Consider the following 24734-nt stretch of genomic DNA (forward strand, 5'->3'; position numbering starts at 1 on the left):
ACTGATTAACGAATTCAGTAAAATCACAGGATATAAAATCAATAGCTGAAATCTGTTGCATTTTTATACACTGATAATAAAGCACCAGAAAGAGATATTAAGAAAAAAATCCCATTTATAATTGCACCAAAAACATTAATATACCTATGTATAAACTTAACCAAAAAGGTGAAAGACCTGTACTTAGAAAACTATAAAATTTTGTTGAAAGAAATTGAAGATGACACAAATAGAAAAATATTCCATGCTCATGGATTGGAAAAACAAATATTGTTAAAATGCCCATACCACCCAAAGCACTTTACAGATTTAATGCAATCCCTGTCAGATTACCAACATTTTTTACAGAGCTAGAACAAACAATCCTAAAATTTGTATGGAACAAAAAAGACCCAAATAGCCAAAGCAATCTTGAAAAAGAAAAGCAAAGCTGGAGGCATTGGAATTCTGGACTTCAAGTTATGTTACAAAGTTGTAGTGATTAAAACAGTATGGTACTGGCAAAAAAAAAAAAAAAAGATACATAGATCAACAGAACAGAGTAGAAAACCCAGAAATGAACCCACAACTATATGGTCAATTAATCTTTGACAAAGCAGGAAAGAATATCCAATGGGAAAAATTCCCTTCAACAAATGGTGTTGGGAAAATTGGACAGCAACATGCAAAAGAATGAAACTGGAGAACTTCCTTATGCCAACCACAAAAATAAATTCAAAATGGATTAAAGACCTAAATGTGAGACCTGAAACAATAAAAATCCTACAGGAGGGGCGCCTGGGTGGCTCAGTCAGTTAAGTGTACAACTCTTGATTTCAGCTTAGGTCATGATCTCATAGTTCGTGAGTTTGAGCCCTGCACTGACAGCACAGAGCCTGCTCAGGATTCTCACTCTCTCTCTCTCTCTCTCTGTCCTTCCCCTGATCGTGCTCTGTCTCTCAAAATAAATAAACTTTAAAAAAAATCCTAAAGGAGAACACAGGCAGTAGCCTCTTTGACATCAGCTGTAGCAACTTCTTTCCAGATATGTCTCCTTAGGCAAGGGAAACAAAAGCAAAAATTAATTACTGGGACTTTATCAAAACAGAAAGCTTCTACACAGTGAAGGAAACAATCAACAAAACTAAAAGCCAAAATACAGAATGGGAGGAGATATTTGTAAATGACATATCTGACGAAGGGTTAGTATCCAAAATACACATAGAACTTATAAAACTCAACTGAATAATCTAAAAAATGGGTGGAAGATATTGAGAGACATTTTTCCAAAGAAGATATCCGGATGGCCAACAGACATGCAAAGCTGTTCAACATCACTCATCATCAGGGAAATACAGGTCAAAACTACATTGAGTTAACACCTCACACTTGTAAAAATGGCTAAAATCAACAATATAAGAAACAACAGGTGTTAGCAACAATGTGGAGAAAAGGAAACTCTCTTACATTGTTGGTGGGAATGCCAACTGATGTAGCCACTCTGGAAAACAATATGGAGGTTACTCAAAAAGTTAAAAATAGAACTACCTTACAATCTAGCAATTGCACTACTAGGTATTTACCCAAAGAACACAAAAATACTAATTCAAAGGGATACATGCACTCAATGTTTATATTTATAGCAGCATTATCTACAATAGCCAAATTATGGAAAAAGTGTAAGTGTCCATCTATAAATGAATGGAAAAAGATGTGGTATATATATACAGTGGAATATTATTCAGCCATCAAAAGAACGAAATCTTACCATTTGCAACAACATGGATATACCTAGAGAGTATTATGTAAGTGAAATAAGTCAGTCAGAGATAGACAAATGCCATATGATTTCACTCATATGTGGAATTTAAGAAACAAAACAAATGAGCAAAGGGGGGAAAAAAGAGAGAGAGATGCAAACCAAGAAACAGACGTGTAAGTATAGAGAACAAACTGATGGTTACCAGAGAGGATGTGGGTGAGGGGATGGGTTAAATAGGTGATGGGGACTAAGGACGGCACTTGTGATGAGTGTTGGGTGTTATTTGGAAGTGTTGAATCACTATATTACACACCTGAAACTACCATTACACCGTATGTTAACTAACTGGAATTTAAATAAAAGCCTAAAAAAATAAAAAGAGACCATCAAGAACCTTCCTTGTCTTCTGGGACCAAACAGAGCAAAGAATCCCCCTCTAGGGCTCTGATTATTATACAGGGGACAACCAAGCTGGTAACATGAAACTTAGAATCAATGAGCTTTCTATAAAAATCCTGGGCACACCAGCATGCTATAAGATCTTTCATATTTTCATATACTCAATATGACCATAGGTATACATGCACCATTCTCCACCACAGAGGCCTTAGAACCAGCTCACAGCCATTGAGAGCGCATAGCTTTGGAGGAAATGAACAGCAATTTTGAAATCTTTTTTTTTTTTCCTGCCAATAGGTCCTTTTCATAAAACCATCATCCACTGAAGTAAATGAGAATGTAATAGAAAACTGGGCAAAAAGAAAACACAACATTTAAGAGGGATTCAAAGAAAAACACTTAAAAGAACCCATAATTAAAGCAGTCAGCTTTGAGCTATAAACTGTGTATTTCTTACAGTTTGTAAGGGCCATGCCCTGGCACCCATTTGACCCAGAACTCTCCAACAGTATGAAAATCTCCAGAGTATAAGGATAAAATGAAAGCCTTTAATTACTCCAGTGTGAGTAGTTTAAAGGAAATCAATCATGCTACCTTAATGTTAATAGTTATATATAATTTACACAAAGACAGCCCTTTGCATGTTTTTCTCATATAACATTTGTTGCTATTGACATTACTGTATAGTTACCAAATGAACCATAGTTTTTAAAAATCTGCAATTTAAAATTGGTCTCTTTTGAGTTGTGCTGTTTTACAAAAAGGCTTCTGTGCAGTAAGTGTGTTTCATCAAAAATTTCACTGCGAGATGTCACGCTAGATTGCTTCTTGGAGAAAAGTGAGAGGTAGGAGCAGAGAGTGACTAAGTATATAATATCCACCTGGCTGTGAAAAACAAATCATGACAGCATATTATGGCTATTAGTTCCTTCATTTAGAGATACAAGCTCCTTTCACATTCCTCAAAGATTCTGCAAACACAGAAGCGAGGAATCAGAAACCATGGGGTTCTGAACAGCACTTCTCTGCCACCTTTGGCACATACCTACTCTGGAAAGCAATGGCGATTTTGGTACTACTTTGAATCTCCACTGACCATAAAAATATGCAAAAACTATCTGCTAAAGATAATGACAATGGCATTATAATAAAAGGCTTACCAAGCATCAGTTACATTATAGTGGGACATGTAAGACTTATAAATTAACTCTACATGCACAGCCTGAGCATAGGAGGGATCTTGTCTAGTTGATCCCCAAACTAGACATTATCAGAATCACGTGGGAGCTTTCTAAAAATAAGATTTTTGGGCCTCATCCACAGAAACTGTGATTGAAAAGGTGGAGGTTAAATGTTCTGGGTTTCTCCCATTATTTCTCCTACAACATGGATTTCAGTTTCCATAGCTCCATGAAGGAACTCTAATCTAATCTCTATACACTCCTCTCTAAACCCTGACTTAGCTGCATCCCACAAGTTTTTATATGTTGTGTCTTCACTTTGATTCAGTTCTATACTTTCAACTTTAACTGTAGAATCAGCTTGCTCTACAAAATAATTTATATTTTCACCAGATTATGCATTTTAATATTTTCCCTGCAGCTCTATAATAATGGTGTTATCACTCTTTAACTCTTGCCAATATGAAGAATGAGAAGTGACAGTTGATTGCTTTTCCTTAATGAATAAGAAGTCATTCATGTAAGAATCTAGGGATAGACCATTCCAGGCAAAAGAAACTACAAGTACAGAGACTGGGATGAAATAAGCTTAGCATATTCGAGAAATTAAAAGGCCATTGTGGCTGAAATATCCTGAGAAAGTGACAGCACTGCACAAGGATGTCAGAGAGGTATGCATGGACCACATCATGTAGGGTCTTATAAACTGGGGTAGAGTTTAGATTTGTGTTCCAAGAAGCGATTAGAGAGTTTTATGCAGAGGTTTTAAACATGATTCTGACATGAATCACCTGGGGGTGCCTGGGTGGTTCAGTTGGTTAAGCGTCCAACTCTTGATTTTGGCTCAGGTCATGATCTCACGGTCATGAAATCAAACCCTGCATTGGGCTCCACTCAGGGCGTGGAGCCTGCTTGAGATTTCCAATCTCTCTCTCTCTCTCTCTCTCTCTCTCTCTCTCTCTCTCTCTCTCTCTCCTTTCTTAAACATTTTACATGCAACTTATCTGTCTTTAGCTCCCCAGTACCTCCACAGTTTCCCACAAATCCTCAATTTTATCAATAACATTTTAATAGTCTTATCTATAGGAACTCTGACTTCCCTGAGACACAAATGAAGTAAGCTGTAAGAACTGAATTTGTATATCTATATCTATGTATATATGTATATACATGTGTATATCTGCATGTGTGTATGTGTGTGTGTGTGTGTGTGTGTGTGTGTGTGTGTGTATTTTAAAGTAGGCTTCATGCTCAGCATGGAGCCCAGTGTGGGGCTTAAACTCATGACCCTAAGATTAAGACCAAAGCTGAGATCAAAGGTTGGATGCTTAACTGACCAAGACTCCCAGACACCCCTACATGCGTGTGTATGTACATTAAAAAAAAATAAACTCACCTATCTTTTGCTTCAGTTTTCTTATACCAATGGTGTTCCACTCTTTCTAGACCAAAGGTCATTCATGTTGGGAGGAAAAATAACTGGGTAGTGTTTCATTCTCTTTGCCATGTGTTAACAAATCACAGTTTCTAAATAATAAACTTACTCTTGGTTTGCTCTTAATCCTTTAAACAAAATCAAACAAAGGATGCCTGCGTGGACACTTAACCAACTGAGCCACCAAGGTGCCCCCCCCCCAAAATCTTTTCTTAAGTCCTCAATTAATTTATGTTTACATGCTCAGAATTATACTCTTGATAGTTTCCTAGCTCTTTGGACTTTTACCCTTTTGGGTCTCAGACCAGAAAATTATGCTTCTTCTTTTTCTGCCTTTCTTTCTTCTTTCTTTCTTTCTTTCTTTCTTTCTTTCTTTCTTTCTTTCTTTCTTTCTTTCTTTCTTTCTTTCTTTCTTTCTTATTAATGTATTTATTTTATGTAGAGAGTGTAAGGGGGAGAGCAGCAGGGGGTTATGAAGGAAGGGAGGGAGAGAGGGAGGGGGAGGGGGAGGGGTGAGAGAGAGAGAGAGAGAGAGAGAGAGAGAGAGAGAGAGAGAATCTCAAGCAGGCTCCACACTCAGCACAAAGCCCAACACAAGGCTTGATCCCACCACCCTGGGATCATGACTCAAGTCAAAATGAAGAGTTGGACGCTCAATCTAAGGAGACACCCAGGTGCCCCTCTGCCTTTCTTAAGTTTTGGTCACACATCTGATTACCACCAATTTTCATTTGTGATGAACTAGGCTGAACATGACAACTCTACTGGTTTCCTTCATCTCCTTTTAGGATATGAAGCTAACAATAGGCAGTCAAGAATTCTTAAAGTGGAATAAGATTTCCAGTTTCCCTTTCTCTTTGATTTTATACAAATGCTCTCCAGTAGAGCAATAACACGTGAGAATGATTCCTCTCTTAAGTCTGACAAACCTTATGTTTTCTTAAGAAAGGCTGGGGAAACCAAAGCTTAGCAAGGTTAAATGATTACCCAAGTCCGTACAACTCATAAGTGGGAGAGCTGAGATGTGATCTCAGGTCTCTTTGCAGAGCTAGAGATATTAAATTATTGTACTACACTGCCTTGTAATCCATTTCCAGAATTATGAAATTCCACACTTGTGTATATTTTCCCTACATATATCGCCCCTTCAATGTCCTAAGAGACTTATTTTTTTAATGTTTATTTATTTTTGAGAGAGAGACAGAGACAGAGCACGAGCAGGGGAGGGGTGGAGAGAGACAGAGACACAGAATTGAAAGCAGGCTCCAGGCTCTGAGCAGTTAGCACACAGCCTGACCCAGGGATTCGACTCATGACCCATGAGATCATGACCTGAGCTGAAGTCGGACACTTAACCGACTGAAACCACCCAGGTGCCCCGAGACTTAACTTTTCACAAAGGCAGCATAAATTCAGTACAGATCTTCCTCAACTTATGATGGGGTTATGTTTTGATAAACTCATCATAAGTTGAAAATATAGTACGTCAAAAAGCATTTAATACACCTTACCTATTGAACATCATAGCTTAGCCTAGCCTGCCTTAACAAGCTCAGAATGTTTCCATTAGCCTGCAGTAGGGCCAAATTATCTAAAACAAATCCTAAAATAATAAAGTTATGAATATTTCATGTAATTTATTGATTTCTGTACTGAAAGTGAAAAACAGAATGGTTGTGAGGGTGTCCGTTGTTTACCCTTGTGACTGCATGGCGGACTGGGGGCTGCGGCTTGCTGCCCTTGTCCAGCACCACAAGAGAGGATCGTAGGATGTATCGCTGGCCTGGGAAAAGATCCAAATTCAAAATTCAAAGTACATTTTCTACTGAATTCATATGGCTTTCACACCATAAAAAAGAAAATCGTAAGTTGAATTTTACATTTCTAAAGTCAGTTGAACAATGCAGGGCCCCCAGATATCTTTTGTTTTCCTGGTTAGCTTTCTTTCCCTCTTTTAAGCTCTTGGTGGCAGCAATTTCAAGCCTCTTTTACTCTTCAAACCTTCCATGCCACTGCCACTCAGCCCTGTACCTTCCTCATGCTCCTACCACATTCAAGCAGATCATCTAACTTCTTGCCTCAGATGGAAAATTGAGAATACTACATAGGGACACCTTCAACTACCTGCTAACAAACCCGTGCATCATTTTATAAGGAAATAAATAAGCAAATAAAAAACAAAACACCTGACATTTAAGTGTCAGTGGGATTCAGTGCGACTAAATTCTGCTTAAAATCCCATCTTTTTGCTAAAGTAGTACAGCTCCCTTTAGATCACACTGTACAGATATTGAATAATTAATGTTGTAAAATCATGATTTATTTTTTAAAAACCTATGATTTCTCTGATTCATTTGCATAATACTCTATACCTTCTTGTTTTTGAAAATATAGTTTCTATTTTGGAATAATTTTAGATTTCCAGGAAAGTTGCAAAGATATTACAGAGACCTTCCTCATACTCTTCATCAAGCTTCCCCTAAAATTAACATTTTATAATAAATAGTATGATACATTTGTCAAAAGTAAGAAAACAACATTGGCACATTACTACTTTTTTTCACAATTTTTTTTCTTTTCTTTTTTTTCTTTATTTTTATTATTATTTCTTTAATATGAAATTTATTGTCAAATTGGTTTCCATACAACACTCAGTGCTCATCCCAACAGGCACCCTCCTCAATGCCCATCACCCACCCTCCCCTCCCTCCCACTCCCCATCAGCCCTCAGTTTGTTCTCAGTTTTTAAGAGTCTCTTATGGTTTGGCGCTCTCCCTTTTTTTTTTTTTTTTTCTTTTCTTTTTTTTAAATTTGAATCCAAGTTAGTTAACAAAGAGTGTAATAATGATTTTAGGAATAGAATTAAGTGATTCATCACTTATATATAACACCCAGTGTTCATCCCAACAAGTGCCCTCCTTAATGCCCATCACCCATTTAGCCACATCTTCCCACCTAACAGCCTGCCAGCAACCCTGAGTTTGTTCTCTGTATTTAAGAGTCTCTTGGGGCACCTGGGTGGCTCAGTCGGTTAAGCATCTGACTTCAGCTCAGGTCATGATCTCATGGTTCGTGAGTTTAAGTCCCACATCGGGCTCTGTGCCGACAGCTTGGAGACTAGAGACTGCTTCACATTCTGTGTTTCCCTCTCTCTCTTTGCCCCTCCTCCACTTACGCTCTCTTTCTCTCTCTCAAAAATAAACATTAAAAAAAAAAGAGTCTCATGGTTTGACTCCCTGTCTGTTTTTATCTTATTTTTGTTTCCCTTTCCCCATGTTCATCTGTTTTATTTCTTAAATTCTACATATAAGTGAAATCATATGATATTTTTCTCTGACTGACTTACTTTGCCTAGCATAATACACTCAAGGTCCATCTATGTTGTTGCAAATGGCAAGATATCATTCTTTTTGATTGCTGAGTAATATTCCACTATATATATATACATATATATATACATATATATATACATATATATACAATATATATGTATATATACATATATATACATATATGTATATATACATATATATGTATATATGTATACATGTATACATACATATATGTATGTATGTATACATGTATACATATACCACATCTTCTTTATCATTCTTCAGTCGATAGACATTTGGGCTCGATCCATACTTCGGATATTGCCGATAGTGCTGCTATAAACATTGGGGTGATGTACCTCCTTTGAATCAGCATTTTTGTATCCTTTGGGTAAATATCTAGTGGTGCAATTGCTGGGTTGTAGGGTAGTTCTATTTTTAATTTTTTGAGGAACCTCCATACTGTTTTCCAGAGTGGCTGCAGCAGTTTGCGTTCCCACCAGCAGAGCAAATAAGTTCCTCTATCTCCACATCCTCAGCAACATGGTTGTTGCCTGAGTTGTTAATGTTAGCCATTCTGACAGGGACACATTACTATTTTTTTTTAATTTTATTTTAAATTATTTTTTAATTTACATCCAAATTAGTTAGCATATAGTGCAACAATGATTTCAGGAGTAGAATTCCTTAATGCCTCTTACCCATTTAGCCCATCTCCCCTCCCACAACCCCTCCAATAACCCTCAGGTTGTTCTCCATATTTGTGAGTCTCTTCTGTTTTGTCCACCTCCCTGTTTTTATATTATTTTTGTTTCCCTTCCCTTATGTTCATCTGTTCTGTCTCTTAAAGTCCTCATATGAGTGAAGTCATATGATTTTTGTCTTTCTCTGACTAATTTCACTAAGCATAATACCCTCCAGTTCCATCCACATAGTTGCAAGTGGCAAGATTTCATTCTTTTTGATTGCCGAGTAATACTCCATTGTATATATATACACCACCTATTCATTCTCCATTCATCCATCGATGGACATTTGGGCTCTTTCCATACCTTGGCTATTGTTGACAGTGCTGCTAGAAACATGGGGGTGCATGAGGACACATTACTATTAATTAAACTCTAGACTATTAGTGTTTAATCTGTTTTTACACTTATGCCTAAACTGTTGTTTTTCCAGGATCTGTTCCAGGGTATCACACTGCATTTAGTTACCATGTTTCCTCATGTGTGCTACAGTTGCTCAGTGTTTGTCTTTCATGACTATACCTGACCAGTTTTGAGGCCTGGTTAGGTATTTTGTACAATGTTCCTCAATTTGGACTTGCCTGTTTTTCTCCCCATGATTAGTACAACGTTGTAAGTGTTCGGGAAGAATACTGCAGAGGTGAAGTTCCCTCCTTATCACATTATATCCAGGGTTACATGATATCAACACGACTAATCATTGGTGATGTTAACCTCGGTGATTAAGGTAGTGCTCACCATATTTATCTACTGTAAAGTGTGATTTTCCCTTTCCATATCCTATACCTTGGGTCTGAGCCACTAAGTCTAGCTCACACTCGAGTGGAGTGGGTACTAAGCTCTACCTCCTAGAAGGAGAAGTATTTCTTGGAATTCTTATGCAGGAACATTTGTCTCTTTTGTTATAATTGTTTATTCATTCTATCATTTATTTATATTGATATGGACTCATTTGTACTTATTTTATATTTTGGGTTGTAACAGATCACACCATTATTTTGTTGCTCAAATTGTCGTGGGTTTGGCCATTGGAAGCTCTTTCAGGTTGGCTTCTCTGCCTCTTTGACATGTCCTCATCCTTTTGATTTTTGAGCACTTCTTCCTTTCAGCATCCAGGCTCATCTCTCTTTTTCTTAGCCCCATCCCAATAATTAGCCATTTATCTCAGAAGTCCTAGTTTCTTTTATTGGAGAATGGTATTTAGAAACTAAGATCTGGGTACTAAGTGGGCTTTGCCACTGGGGATCACCGTTCATAGGTCCTCTCAGCTGACATAGGTAGGGAATACATGTTATGTGTACTAACCTATATTTATACTTATTTTTGTATATATTCATAAGTGTATACATACACACAAATACTACGGACTGCATTATGTCCCCCCATTCATATGTTAAAGCCCTAACTCCCAATGTGATGGTATTTGTATTTGGAGATGGAGCCTTTGGGAGAGGTAATTAGGTTTTGAGGAGTCATGAGAGTGAGGCCATCATGATGGGATTAGTGTACTTATGAGAAGAGACACCAGAGAGCTTGCTTGCTCTCTGTCTCCACCATGTAAGGATGCAGGAGAAGGTGGCCATCTACAAGCTGAGAGCTCTCAACATAACCCAAACATTCTGGCACTCTGATTTCACATTTCCAGGCTTTAGAACTGTGAGAAAACAAATTTCTGTTGTTTAAGCCACCTGATCTTTGGTATTTGGTTTTGGCAGCCTGAGAGGATTAAGTAAATGAATATATACTAATGTCTCCAACGTCATTCTAGTGCCACACCATTCATTCTAGCCATATATTCTTTTTTTCTTTTTTTTTAAACATTTTTTTTTCCAACGTTTTTTTATTTTATTTTTGGGACAGAGAGAGACATAGCATGAACGGGGGAGGGGCAGAGAGAGAGGGAGACACAGAATCGGAAACAGGCTCCAGGCTCCGAGCCATCAGCCCAGAGCCTGACGCGGGGCTCGAACTCACGGACCGCGAGATCGTGACCTGGCTGAAGTCGGACGCTTAACCGACTGCGCCACCCAGGCGCCCCCATATATTCTTTTTTTCACTTGACAGACTATAGGTATCTGGTATTCGTAGCTGTCATGGAGCTGCAGATATATGTTCCTAGAATAAACATTTACTCTGGATATGGGTTTTCTTTATGTGCACACAATGCTTCTACCAAAATTACTATCCATGGACCTATAAAAGCCTTACCAACCATGATGGTATTTTACACAGCATCACCTCTGATCAAGGAACTTACTTGATAGCAAATGAAATACGGCAATGGGCCCATGCTAATGGAAGTCATTGGTGTTGCCATATCCCCAATCATCCTGAAGCAGCTATCTTGGTAGTACAGCAAAATAGCCTAAAGTCTCAGCAATAGTGCCAGCTAGGAAGGAATACCTTGTAGGGCTGGGGAAATGTCTGCCAGGGTGCTCTAAATCAGTGCCCCAATATGTGGTGCTATTTCTCCCATAGCTAGGATTCCTAAGTCCAAAAAATAAAGGTTGGAAATGGGAGTGGCTCTACTCATATTACCCTGAGTGATTTATTAGCAAAATTTTTGCTTCTGTTTCCCATGATCTTAGGATCTCTTGCTCTAGAGGTCTTAGTTCCAAAGGAGGAATACTTCTACAAGGAGATGTAACATGGATTCCACTGAACTGAAAGTTGATATGCCATGTGTCCACTTTGGGCTCTTCGTGGTTCTAAATTAACAACCAAAGAAGAGGGTTACTATACAGGGTGGGGTGATCCATCTGAGAGGAAAGTTGGTTGCTACTACATATGGAGATAAGGAAGAGTATGTCAGCAATATAAGAAATCCCTTAAGGTGTCTCTTAGTTACTATGTCCTATAATTAAAGTCAATGGGAAGCTACAACAATCCAATTCAGGCATGATGGTAATGGCCCTGCCCCCTCAGGAATGAAGGCATGGGTCATCTTACTGGACAAAGAACCATGACCTGCTTAAGTGTTTCCTGATAGCAAAGGGAATACAGAATGGGTAACAGAAAAAAATAGTTATAAATACCAGCTACAGCCATGTGGCCAGTTGCAGAGATGAAGACTAATATTTATGAGTATTTCTCCCTTACTTTGTTATGTTTGTATACGTATATTAAATTTTTTTTCTTTCCTCTAATCCCTTTATCATCTAACATAAGATGCATTAATAATATTTACCTTTGGGGTACCTGGGTGGCTTAGTTGGGTAAGCATCCCATTCCTGATTTGGCTCAGGTCATGATGTCACGGTTCACGAGATTGAGCCCCACATTGAGCCCCCTGTGAGAATTCCTACTTGGGATTCTCTCTCTCCTCTCTCTCTGCCCCTCCCCCTGCTCATGCATGCACACACTCTCTCGCTAAATAGACTTTTTAAAAAATATTGAAAAAATAAGAATTAACTTTACATCACAGCACTAAAATTACAGGATATCAAGAACAATGACCATCACCCAAAGACTTCACATCCTCCTCTAGGGGAGGGGTTAGCATGTTTTCAAGCTGTATGTGTGATAATTGTATCATGTTAGGTAGAAGTATACCTTTCTAATTATCTTTATTTGGATATTAAGTATAGTTGACGGAAATGTGTATGGGTACTAAGTGGACACTAGGTGGGTTGTGGTGGTGGTCCTTTTGATGTGTCAACTTGGCTAGGCTATGTTACCCAGAAAACTAGTCAAACGCTAATGTAGGGAATGCTATGAAGGTATTTTGCAGATGTGATTAAAATCCATAATATCTTAGAGAATTTGGGTGGGCCTGATTCAATGTTTTTAAAAGTCATAAAGGCAGAGCTGAGGCTTTCCTGAAAAAGAAGAAATCCTTCCTGTAGACAGCAGCTTCGGCCTGTACCTGAGAGTTCTAGCCTGATCTTCCTGACAGCCTGCCTTATGGACTTCAGACTTGCTTAGTGTTAAGCTAATTCTTTCCAATATATTTCGTAATATATATCTCCAATATATCTCCTACTGGTTCTGTTCTCTGGTTGACCCTGACTAATAAAGTCGTTCACCATGTCACATGATATAACAAAGAAAGATTCTCTTTCCATCAAATAGCCCAGGGCTCAGATTCAAGGTTAAAGGATTAAAGCTTGCACACACTGTTTACCAAAGGAGAAAATGCCAAATAGCAAAAGCAACACAGAAATCAACCCTCTTCACCACAGGAGCAATATGAAAAACAAATGAGTTGAGTTCAATATGAAATTTTTTCTGTAGGATTATCAAAAATTAGCACTATTTCATATGTAATAGCCAGTCCTTCTGAGACAGGCGTCCACCCACAACAAACCATGGGCTAATCAAGATCACAACCATATCCTCAGACACTTTATGATCAAAATGTATGCTCAGAAACACAGTCATTGTTTCTTTTCATCTGATCTTCAAACAAACCTCCAGTTACTCCATCTACCCAGGAAGTCCCTGCATACATACTTCTACAAATAAAAGAATGCACTTGTTTTTAAACCTTTGTGTTTGTATGGGATTGTCCTTTGTGTATTCAATTGTCTTGAATCCAAAAATCAATTTTTTAACTATATCCAGGCAGTTAGAAAAGCCAGCCGAAGCTATTGCTAATTAAAAATAAAAACCATTTACGGCAAGGCAATGAAAAACTGTATATCCTTTTAGAGAGAACTCTTAGGGCTTCTGAATACAAGAATAAAAAAAATTGACTTAATAATTACTAATCATAACCTTGCTGCCTCTACCCTTTTACAGTTATATAAAAGTCTTATATGCCGATGTGATATTTTTGGTAAATGTTTCTGGCTTCCATCCATTTTGTCTTAGTTCTTACTCCCTCTTGCCACTGCAAAATATCTTATGTGCAACTACTTCAGTTGTATAAATGAAACACAGCAATGTTTGCAGATTCCTTCCAAAGAAAAATCTTACATACTTGTAGAAAGAAAAAAAAAATCAAGACTTAGACTTATCAATTAGGTCCAGAAACAGTCCTTTGGATACTACCAAAGATTTGATAGGACAACTAAAATTGCAGTTTTAGGCTTCAGACTAATCTGTATTTATTGGGGCTTGTAAAAATGATGCTAACAAATAAATGATACATTTTAAAAGTTTATTTATTTAGAGACAGACAGAGAGAGAGAGAGAGAGAGAGAGAGAGAGAGAGAGAGAGGCAGAGAAGGAGGAGCAGAGAGAGGGAATCCCAAGCAGGTTCCATGCTGTCAGCGCAGAGCCTGATATGGAACTCACAGTTTGTGAGATCATGACCTGAGCTGAAACCAAGAGTTGGACACTTCACTAACTGAGCCACCTAGGCATCCCTGATACTTTTTAACCAGCTAAACTTCCAAGACTATTGTTTTTCTCTGTCTCCCAGGAAACAATGCAAGATGTTCAATATGCAAGATGTCACCTTTGTTCCATGTTGGGACAAGAACCCATATATTTCAGATTGGAAAAGGATAGGCAGTCACTGTATTAACAGAAATCAAACTGCTCTTATTACAAATAAATCTTGGAATGAGGTTATCAAAGCAAGCTGACTCGAGTAGCAATGAAACTTCCAATTCCCCAATCCTACTAATGTTGTCTGGGTAGAAAATTACTTTTACAAAGATTTGTGTACATTTGTTAAAGTGAAGGGTAAAAACCACCACAACTTTATCCATTTGTGTGCAGCATATAAAATGTAAATGATTATACAATTTATTATCCAGCTCCTTATATTTAACCAGTGGTAGCAGCAATATTCTTCAGGAAATTACTCTAATTTCTGTAGATGATTCTCGCTACCCCCTACCCCATATGCCTATAAATCAGACCCTAGGAAAATGATATGCAGCCAACTAATTTAACATCCTGAGAATCTATGAATTGCCATTTTAGAAAATATTTATCCCACAAACTCACTACATATTAAGATGACAAATATAATTAAAAATTATTTAGAGTCAAGAACATGTAGATATTACCCACAAAGAAGCTAATTCGAAGGACATGCTACACCACATACAAGGGGACAGTAGGTTTGTCTTTTCCTATTTGAATGCCATCATTATGCAAAGTAACAAAGCATGCATAGACGATAGCTTGGGAGAACCTTAAGTTGCCTTATGTTTCAGTCTATTAGTTATTTAAAAACCAGTGTTTGTAGCATGGGTAGAGAAAGGATGTACCCTACTATGGAATGTAAGAATGAAGCTTTGCTCTTAAAGACTAAACAAGGTCAAGTTCAGGCATGGACAGACTAGGCACCAGACTAGTGAAATGCTCCCTTCTTTATTGCTTAAAATGAAGAAAACTTGATTCCATAAATTATATTTATCACCAATTTATCTTTTCAAAATTGTTGGTTATATGTGACTTTTAAAAATCAAATTATCAGGGCGCCTGGGTGGCTCAGTCGATTAAGCGTCAGACTTCAGCTCAGGTCATGATCTCACAGTCTGTGAGTTTGAGTCCTGCATCAGGCTCTATGCTGACAGCTCAGAGCCTGGAGCCTGCTTCGGATTCTGTATTTCCCTCTCTCCCTGCCCCTCCCCTGCTCATGCTTTGTCTCTCTCTGTCTCAGAAATAAATAAAAACATTAAAAAAAAAATCAAATTATCATTCACCAGGACACAGCTCTCATAAAAAGGATCTGAATATTTACTATTACTTGTCTCAGTATTGCATCTGTTATGAAGACAGAATAGGATGTTATGTTGGAGAATTAAGTTTAAAAAAGCAATTAGCAACTAGAGGAAGGGGTATGTAGGCAAAAAAAACCTTGAGGAGGAAGAGAAGAAGGCTGATATGGTCTAAGAGCATGTGACACTTTGTAACATTTCTTTTGTTCTTAGCTGTATTTAATTTATTTTGAATACTGAACAGTACCAAAAATAGAGGGAAAAATTAAAAATTATAGTGAGATAAATTTATATACAATGAATTCACCCATTTATGGTAATTCTTAGTGAGTTGAGACTTGTGCAACCATTGCCACAATCTAACTTTAGAATAATTCTAACACCCCCGAAAGGAACCTCATGCTCATTTGCAGTTGCCCCTCATTCCCCTCTCCCTGCACTAGACTATGACTCATTCACAGCTTGTATCTATAGATTTGCCATTTCTGAACATGTCATACAAATGGAGGATATAATTCACGGTCTTCTGTGAGACCTTCTTTCAGTTAGCTTTTTTTTTTAAAGGTTCATCCATATTACAGCATGCGTTAGTACTTCTTATTGCCAAATATCCCATTGTATGGATATATGGTGTTTTGCTTATCCATTCATCAGTTGCCAGACATTTGGGTTGTTTCTACTTTTTGGCTGGTATGAATAATATTGCTCTGAATTTTCACGCAGAAGTCTTGGTGTAGATGAAAGTTGCCTAGGAGTAGAATTGCTGGGTCATATGGTAATTCTATGTTTAAGTGATGATTTTCCTATTTTTCAAAAAGGTAAATGATTAAAAGACTGAAATGTGGATCTAGAAGAAAGTACTAAAAGGAAACAGTTGTTTTTTGTGTTTTGTTTTGTTTTGTTTTTTTAGTTATGGCTCAAAAGGATGTGAGAGATGATAGGAAGATCAGTGTCCAATCCCTGAAATTTCCTCTATTATTGAAGCTGTGTGACATTCAATTAATAGCAAACATTTTTTTTTTCATTTTACTTTAGTTATGCTTTATAATGGGATGTCTCTGAACCCAATTTTACAATTTTACTGATGACTTCTAGGGTATCTATGATAGACAGCAGAGATCCCCACCCATGTGCATCAGTCAGGTTGTTAAAGAACTTTGACCTAGACACTGGAGAAATGTTCTCTTTTTACATGAGCAATTCTTTAGGCCAAAAGGTTGTGAGTTTAAAAGAGGAAAGAAATGAAGTTAGAAGGTAGGGGTAGGTAATTAGAAGGGGAGTTGCTGTGTCAATTATCATCGATAATTAAAAATGACTGTAAAATGATATCACCAAATTGACCACCAACATGGTTCTAGCAATCCGCATCCCTAACAGGAGTGCATTAAAATATCTGTTTCTGCACTCTTGTTAACTCTTGATATTATTAAGTCTTTGAATTCTGCCTGTTTATTAATTTAAAAAGTGGTACCTTTTTGTTGCTTTTAATTTTTACTTTCCCAAGATTAGTTGTGAGAAGATTTGATACATGTATTGGCTGCCTGTGTTTACTCTTCTGAGAGTTGCATCTTAGGGTAGTTTACCTGATCATTTTGAGTTATTTTTTTCTATTATGGATACAATACTTCTCATTCATCACCTTTTGATGACTTCTTATTAAACCTTCCCCTGAGATTATTCCAAGAATCTCTTTCCTCTTCCCAGACACTGTCTTTACTGCCACCTTTTGTAGTAGATGAACTCACTTCATACTTTACTGAGAAGACTGAGATTTTAAAAAATTCATTGCACCAATATTTTATGACCACATACTATAGGCTGAATATACAATATTCATAACATATAGAAGATGTGTTATAATATATCATATATAACAAGACAGTTGTGATCCTTGCCCTCATGAAGCTTAAAGTTGGGTGGTGGCAAATGAGACTTTGGAATTCTGGAATAGGGAACAATGACAGACACATGTTTCACATAAGGTGACCAGGAAAGTACCCTCTCAGGAGACAAAATTTAAGCTCTCGTCTAAAAAAGTTAACACAAGGAGGAACAGAATTAAGAGTGCTAAAAACAGCTATAGGTATGATGCAGCATGTACTAGAAACTGAAAGAAGACCAAACCAATGCAGTTGGAACATAGGATTTAAGGAAGAAAGTGCAAAGTCAAGATAGAAAAGCATAAAGGCCATGGTAAGAAGTTTAAATTTTAAGTAAGGGTCACTAAATGTTTAAGAAGGAGAGTGGTATGAAATGAGCTAAGCAGAAGCCAGATCATGTAGAACATTCTAAGATAGCCAAGGAGTTGAGATTTTATTCTATATGCATCAAGGAGTCTTTGAAGAATTTTAGGCCAGGGAGCAGTAGACTGCTATTTTTGAATGATCTTTCCATCTGCTATGGAAAATAAATTGTATGAGGGTAAGAACAGAACTCTTTACAGAAGCCAAGGTTTGTACTATGGTGGGAGGAGTACATACATTTTGGAGGTAGAACAGAAATAAAAGAATATGCTTACAGATTGCTTGGGAGGGGAGAAAGAAGGAAGGAGAGAAGTGAAGGACACTTTTTGACTTGAGTAGCTAGCATTTACTGAAACAGAGTCTAGGATAGGGTGAATGTGGACTGGGGGGATTGGAAAAGGGAAATAAGATTTCTGTTTTAGCTTTGTTATCTGGGAGATGTCTATCAGACAGTTTAGTGGACAGGGTTTAATGGTTGGGGGTGGGGGGGAAGGTCAGGCCTATAGAAACAAATTTGGGAGTCAGCAGCATACGGAGGATATTTAAAGCCAAGAGCTTAGATAAGGTCACATAGAAAGAATGTGTAGAAAAAAGAAACAAGGGGTGGGTGCAGGTACCAGCAGAGAAAGAGAAGTCTGTAACAAATAAGGGAGAAGTTGACCAGCGATAGAAACTGATCTCCCTATCTTATTCAGGACTGTGCTCCATCAATTGTTCATTTCCTGCAATCTTTTCTTTCACTAGCCACTTCCCAGGATTATAAAAATTTTAGGTCATTCCTCTCCTCAAAATTATACTCTCTCAACCAAATTTCTTTCCAAGGTAACATTCCTGCTTTTCCTCTTTTATTTCCATGAACAGCACCAGCCCGCTTTTTGAAAACTTTTCACATTGCCACTCTTGGTTTTTCTCAGGTTCCCATCTACACATTTTCTAAGGTTCTGTTTACATTTCTTTGAACTTTTTCTCAGAAATTAATACCCATTCCTACAGGGTCAACACCAATCTAGATGACTCCTAAGTCTAAACCTCTAACTTCAATTTCTCTTAGGAGGATTAGATTCAAATTTCTACTTATACACTAGGTAGGCTTAGCCTAGAAATCCAACCTGTTTAATAATTAGAGAAAAGAATGTTAGAGATGGAAGAAACCCAGTAAAAATCCAGTTGAACTCTCCCATTCATAGGCAAGGAGACGGAGGAGCACAGCATTATCTGTAAAGTCACATGGTTAATTACTGGAAAGGCTAAAACCTGGTACTCTGGACCCTCACTCCAATGGTCTTTAACAGCAAATTAATCATCTTTATCACAAGTCAGTTCTTTTTCCTGCCTTGTTTATTGTTCGAATCACAAAGGTCCAAAACCTTTGGCTTGATATTTAAACCTTTTCATAATCTAACCTAACTTATAAATTTAATCTTTAGTTTCACTTTCCCTTACTCTTCTGGTAAAACTAAAGCATACTTGCTATGGTGCCCTCACATACTGTGTGCTTTTCTTCCTTCACTCAGACTCTCTCCAAGTCTTCACCCACCTGAGACACATACACACATCCATAGATACCCCTAACCAATTAAAATTCTACCTTATGTTTTATAACTTATTTCAAATATTACCACTTCCAAAAACCTTTTCTTAATTTCTTTCTATTTCTTGTGTTGCCCTTATATTATCTAATAGATGATAAATATTGGTATATTTGCCTTACTCTACTATTAAAGTACCCTCTGGTAGGGGATTCTGTATATTTCCTGTAGTACTTCGCAAGCCAGTTTTTTTTTTAAATAATAATAGATGTTCAATAAAAAATTATTGCTCGGTATTATGTAAAAATACAAAAATGGTCAGATTTTTAGAAATTTGCATAATTACAGGACTAATGTTACTTCATAAGGGTCATCTTTGCATAGCCAACAGACATCAAATTAACTAAAAAACAGACCAGAGAACCTATAAGCAATCAGAGTTCTTGTGACTTTTTAAGTTGTTATCATCTTTCATGTGATAATTATCTTCCAATGGTTTGGCTCAGCTTGTGCCCTACTATTTGCTCTTATTTGTCATTAAGGTTTCACGTATTATTTATTTTCATTCTATAGCATTTATGCAGGAGGCAGCAATGTAAGCTCCCTTGCCTGTGATTCTTCCCACAGATAATAGAAAATAAATTGCAATTAGATTTTGGTAATTGTATATAATTAACTCAAAATGAGTTGTTAATTATAAAAAAGATGTTTTTCACTTCCTCATTATCTCATTTATTTTAGTTTCAAATTCTTAATGCCTCACTTGAGTAAGTTTAATATTTTAAATGCACATTTTTAATACTAAGATAATCTAAATTTCCAAATAAACAAAATTTAGCTTAAAATTAAATTTTACCTAGGGAGTTCTACCAGCAAAAATCAAAGAGCCTGCAAGGTAGAAAGAAGGTCATTTCCCACAACAATTCTTGATTATATTTTGTGAAATCAACAGACATTTTGGTTTAAACAATTCTTCGAAGGCTGCTCAAGCTGTATGTATTTTCCCTCGCCCCATCTCTACCTCCTTCTGGGGTTAGTGGAGATAATATCATTTTCATAGTCAACTGAATCAAGGAGACAGATGAACTCATCACCTTTACTTCCTTGAATCTCACATTAGATTAAATTATTTAAACACTGTTGAGTAAGAATTCTTGGCTTTCCAAAGACAGTCAGACTTTGCAGGCAGTTGTCAGAGTTTATTCAAACTCTTACAATGTAGATTAACATTTTAAAAGGTCTATGGTATTATAAAAGACATATTAGGAAATATTTTTGGAAGTAGTGTATTGTCTTACCTTATTTTTGTCATAATTGGAATGTGGGCCATGCATGCCCAGTGCACCTAAACTTTAAAAGTACATCCATCTCTCAGACTGCAGCACTAGTTTGTAAAGCATTCACTACCCTTACCTGAACAGCAGCGATGAAAACTTTCATAAATTACAAGCAGGAGTATGAATTGCTACAATCTTTTAGAAAATAAAATTGGCAGGGACTATTGTAATTTGTAACTATAAATTATACCAAAATATCTTTATGTAAAAATAGCCTTTGACTTATTTATTTTGGGGAATTTATTCTTAAAATACACAAGTACTAAAACAGAAGAATATAAGTACAGTCATGCCTGCTGTAACCTTATGCATAATAGTAAAGAACTTGAAACAACTTGAATGTCCAACAATAAAAGTGCTAGATAAGTTATAGTACATACAGAAACCACAGACTATTATGCCTTTATAAAAAACAAGTTTGTATTAGTTTTCTATTGCTGCTATAATGAATTATCACAAATTTAGTGGCTTCAACAACATAGATGTGTTACTCTGTAGTTCTGTAGGTCAGGAGTATGACACAGGTCTCACTGGGTGAACACTGAGGTAGAGGCCGGGCGATGTTCCTTTTTAGAGGCTCTAGGGGAGAATGTTCCATTGCTCATTTGTGTTGTTGGCAGAATTAGTTTCCTGGCAATTGGAGGCCCCCATTACTTTGCTGGCTGTCAGCTGAGGACTGTCCTAAGTTTCTAGAAGCTACTTACATTTCTTGGCTTGTGACCTCCTTCCTCCATCTTCAAAGCTAGCAATGACAAGTTAAGTTACTCTTATGCTTGGAATCTCTTCTCCTTCCATCCCATCTCTTTGACCCAGAAAGAAAATATTCTCCACTTTTTAGGATTTGTGATTAGACTGGGCCCAACCACATAATCCAGGATAATCCCCCCATCTCAAAGTCTGTTCCCTTGAGCATATCTGCAAAGTCCTTTTGCCATGTAAGGTATCATACTGAGAGTTTCCAGGGATTAGAACACAGACATCTTTGGAGAGCAATTATTCTGCTTTCTACAGTTCTATATCTAAAAATCTGATAGATAACCATTAAGTACTGTTAAGTGTGTTTCGGGGGTAATTAACAAGCGATGTGGTCAGTTTTATCTCAAATGTTTATTGATGTTATATATATATGATATAGATATAGATAGGCATAAAGAAAGATATAGAAGGATACACATCAGTGTGCTAGCACTAATTCAACCAGGATAGGATAGGGAACAGAATAAGGAATAAAAGATGACTAATTTTTTCTGATGTTTCTTTGGATGTTTTACTTTTTATGAGAAAAAATGTTTTTCTTTTGAAATTTAGCAAAGGATAACTAAAAATAAACTGGAATATGACACATTGGACCAGATGGACATAACAGATGTATTCAGAACATTCCATCCCAAAACAGCAGAATTCACATTCTTTTCAAGTGCACATGGAACATTTTCCAGAATAGATAATGTTACACCAAAAAACAAGTCTCAATAAATTAAAAAAATTGAAATCATATCTTGCATCTTTTCTGACCATAACAGTATGAAGTTAAAAATCAGTCACAAGAAAAAACTGGGAAAAAACACAAAACAAACAAACACGTGGAGGAAAAATAACATGCTACTAAACAATGAATGGGACAACCAGGAAATCAAATACGAAATCAAAAAATACATGGAGACAAACGAAAATGAAACCACAATAGTCCAAAAGCTTTGGGATGTAGCTAAAGCTGTTCTAAGAGGGAATTTTGTAGCAATTATGGCCAACCTCAAGAAACAAGAAAAATCTCACATAAACAACCTAATCTTACACCTTTGGAGCTAGAAAAATAAGAACAAACAAAACACAAAGCAAGTAGGAGGAAGGAAACTATAAAGCTAGAACATAAATAATTGAAATAGAGGCTAAAGAAACAATAGAACAGATGAGTGAAACCAGGAACTGGTTCTTTGAAAAGTTAAACAAAATTGATAAACCTTTAGTCAGAATCATCAAGAAAAAGAAGGAAGACTCAAATAAATAAAATCAAAAATGAAAGAGAAGTAACAACCAACACCACAAAAATACAAAGGATTATAAGAGAATATTATGAAAAATTATATGCCAACAAGTTGGACAATTTAAAAGAAATAGATAAATTCCTAGAAACATATAACCTTTCAAAACTGAATCAGAAAGAAACAGAAAAATTGAAGAGACCGATTACTAGCAACAAAATTGAATCAGTAAATAAAAAACTTCCAAAAAACAAACTCCAGGACCAGATGGCTTCACAGGTGAATTCTACCAAACATTTAAAGAGTTTGGTAGAATTCTATTCTTCTCGAACTATTTCAAACAATAGAAGAGGAAGGAAAACTTCCAAATTCATTCTACGAGGCCAGCATTATCCTGATACCAAAACCAGATAAAGATACTACAAGAAACCAACCCATTGACCCCTGAAAACCAAAAACCAAAACCAAAACCAAAACCAAAAAAATACAGGCCAATATCTCCGATAAACTAAGATGCAAAAATTCTCAACAAAATATTAGCAAACTGAATACAACACTACATTAAAAAAAAATCATTCACCACTATCAAGTATGATTTATTCCAGAGATGCAAGCATGGTTCAATATTCACAAATCAATCAATATGATACATCACATTAATAAGAGAGAGAATAAAAACTATATAATCATTTTATTAAAAGGATCACTACCTAAAATATATAAAGAACTTACAGAACTCAACACCAAAAAACCAGATAATCTGATTAAAATTTGGACTAGAGAACCTGAATAGACATTTTTCCAAAGAAGACATACAGATGGCCAACAGACACATAAACGATGTTCAACAACACTAACCATCAGTGAAATGGAAATCAAAACCACAAGGAGATATCACCTTACACCCATCATAATGGCTAATATCAGAAACACAAGAAATAACAAGTATTGGCTAAATGGAGAAAAAGGAACCCTCATGCACCATTGGTGGGAATGCAAATTGGTGCAGCCACTGTAGAAAATAGTATTTAATATTTCAAGATATTAAAAATAGAATTACCATATGACCTAGTAATTCCACTACTGGGCATTTACCCAAAGAAAACAAAAACACCTGCTCAAAAAGACAGCATTATTTACTGCAGCATTTTTTACAATAGTCAAGATACAGAAGCAACCCAAGTGTCCATCTATAGGTGAATAGAAAAGATTTGGTACATATATATACAGTGGAATATTACTCAGCCATAGAAAAGAATGAAATCTTGCCATCTGCAGCAACATGGATGGATCTAGAGAGTATCATGCTAAGTGAAATAAGTCAGGCAGAGAAAGAGAAATACCTTATGATTTCCTTAATATGTGGAATTTAAGAAACAAAACAAATGAAAAGGAAAAATAAAGAAAGAAACCCCCAAAGAGACCCTTAAGTACAGAGAAGAAACAGAGGGTTACCAGAAGGGAAGTGGGTGGGAGGATGGGTAAAATAGGTGAAAAGGATTAAGAGTACACTTATCTTGACAAACACTGAATATTGTATACGATTGTTGAATCACTGTATTGTATACCTGAAACTAATATAACACTGCATGTTAACTATATGGGAATTCAAATTTTTAAAAAGATGTAGTATGTATGTATGTATGTGTGTGTGTGTGTGTGTGTGTGTGTGTATAATGTAGTATATATACACAATGGAATATTACTCAGCCATGAAAACAATGAGATCTTGCCATTAGCAACAACACAAATGGACCTAGCAAGTATTATATAATTCTAAGTGAAATAAGTCAGACATAGAAAGAGAAATACCACATAATTTCACTCACATGTGAAATTTAAGAAATAAACCAAACGGTGGGGGGGGCGGGCACCTGGGTGGCTCAGTCGGTTAAGCGTCCAACTTTGGCTCACGTCATGATCTGGCAGTCCGTGGGTTTGAGCCTCACATCGGGCTCTGTGCTAACAGCTCAGAGCCTAGAGCCTGCTTCTGATTCTGTGTCTCTTTCTGTCCCTCCCCCACTTGTGCTCTCTCTCTCTCAAAAATAAATAAACATTAAAAAAAAAGAAATAAACCAAATGAACAAAGGAAAAAAGAGACAAACAAACCAAAAAACCAGGCTCTTAAATATACAGAACAAATTAATGGTTACCAGAGGGGAGGTGGGTGGGGGATGGGTGAAATAAAGGGG

General features: G+C 36.7%; 1 protein-coding gene across 14 annotated transcripts in view; it reads right to left on the reverse strand.

Moving 5' to 3' along the window:
- KIAA1328 (KIAA1328 ortholog) overlaps positions 1-24734 on the reverse strand; it is a 365569-nt gene that overhangs the window by 115747 nt on the left and 225088 nt on the right. The window lies entirely within an intron of this gene.

Source organism: Neofelis nebulosa, chromosome 11 (genome assembly GCF_028018385.1).
Source record: "Neofelis nebulosa isolate mNeoNeb1 chromosome 11, mNeoNeb1.pri, whole genome shotgun sequence".
Lineage (NCBI taxonomy): Eukaryota > Metazoa > Chordata > Mammalia > Carnivora > Felidae > Neofelis > Neofelis nebulosa.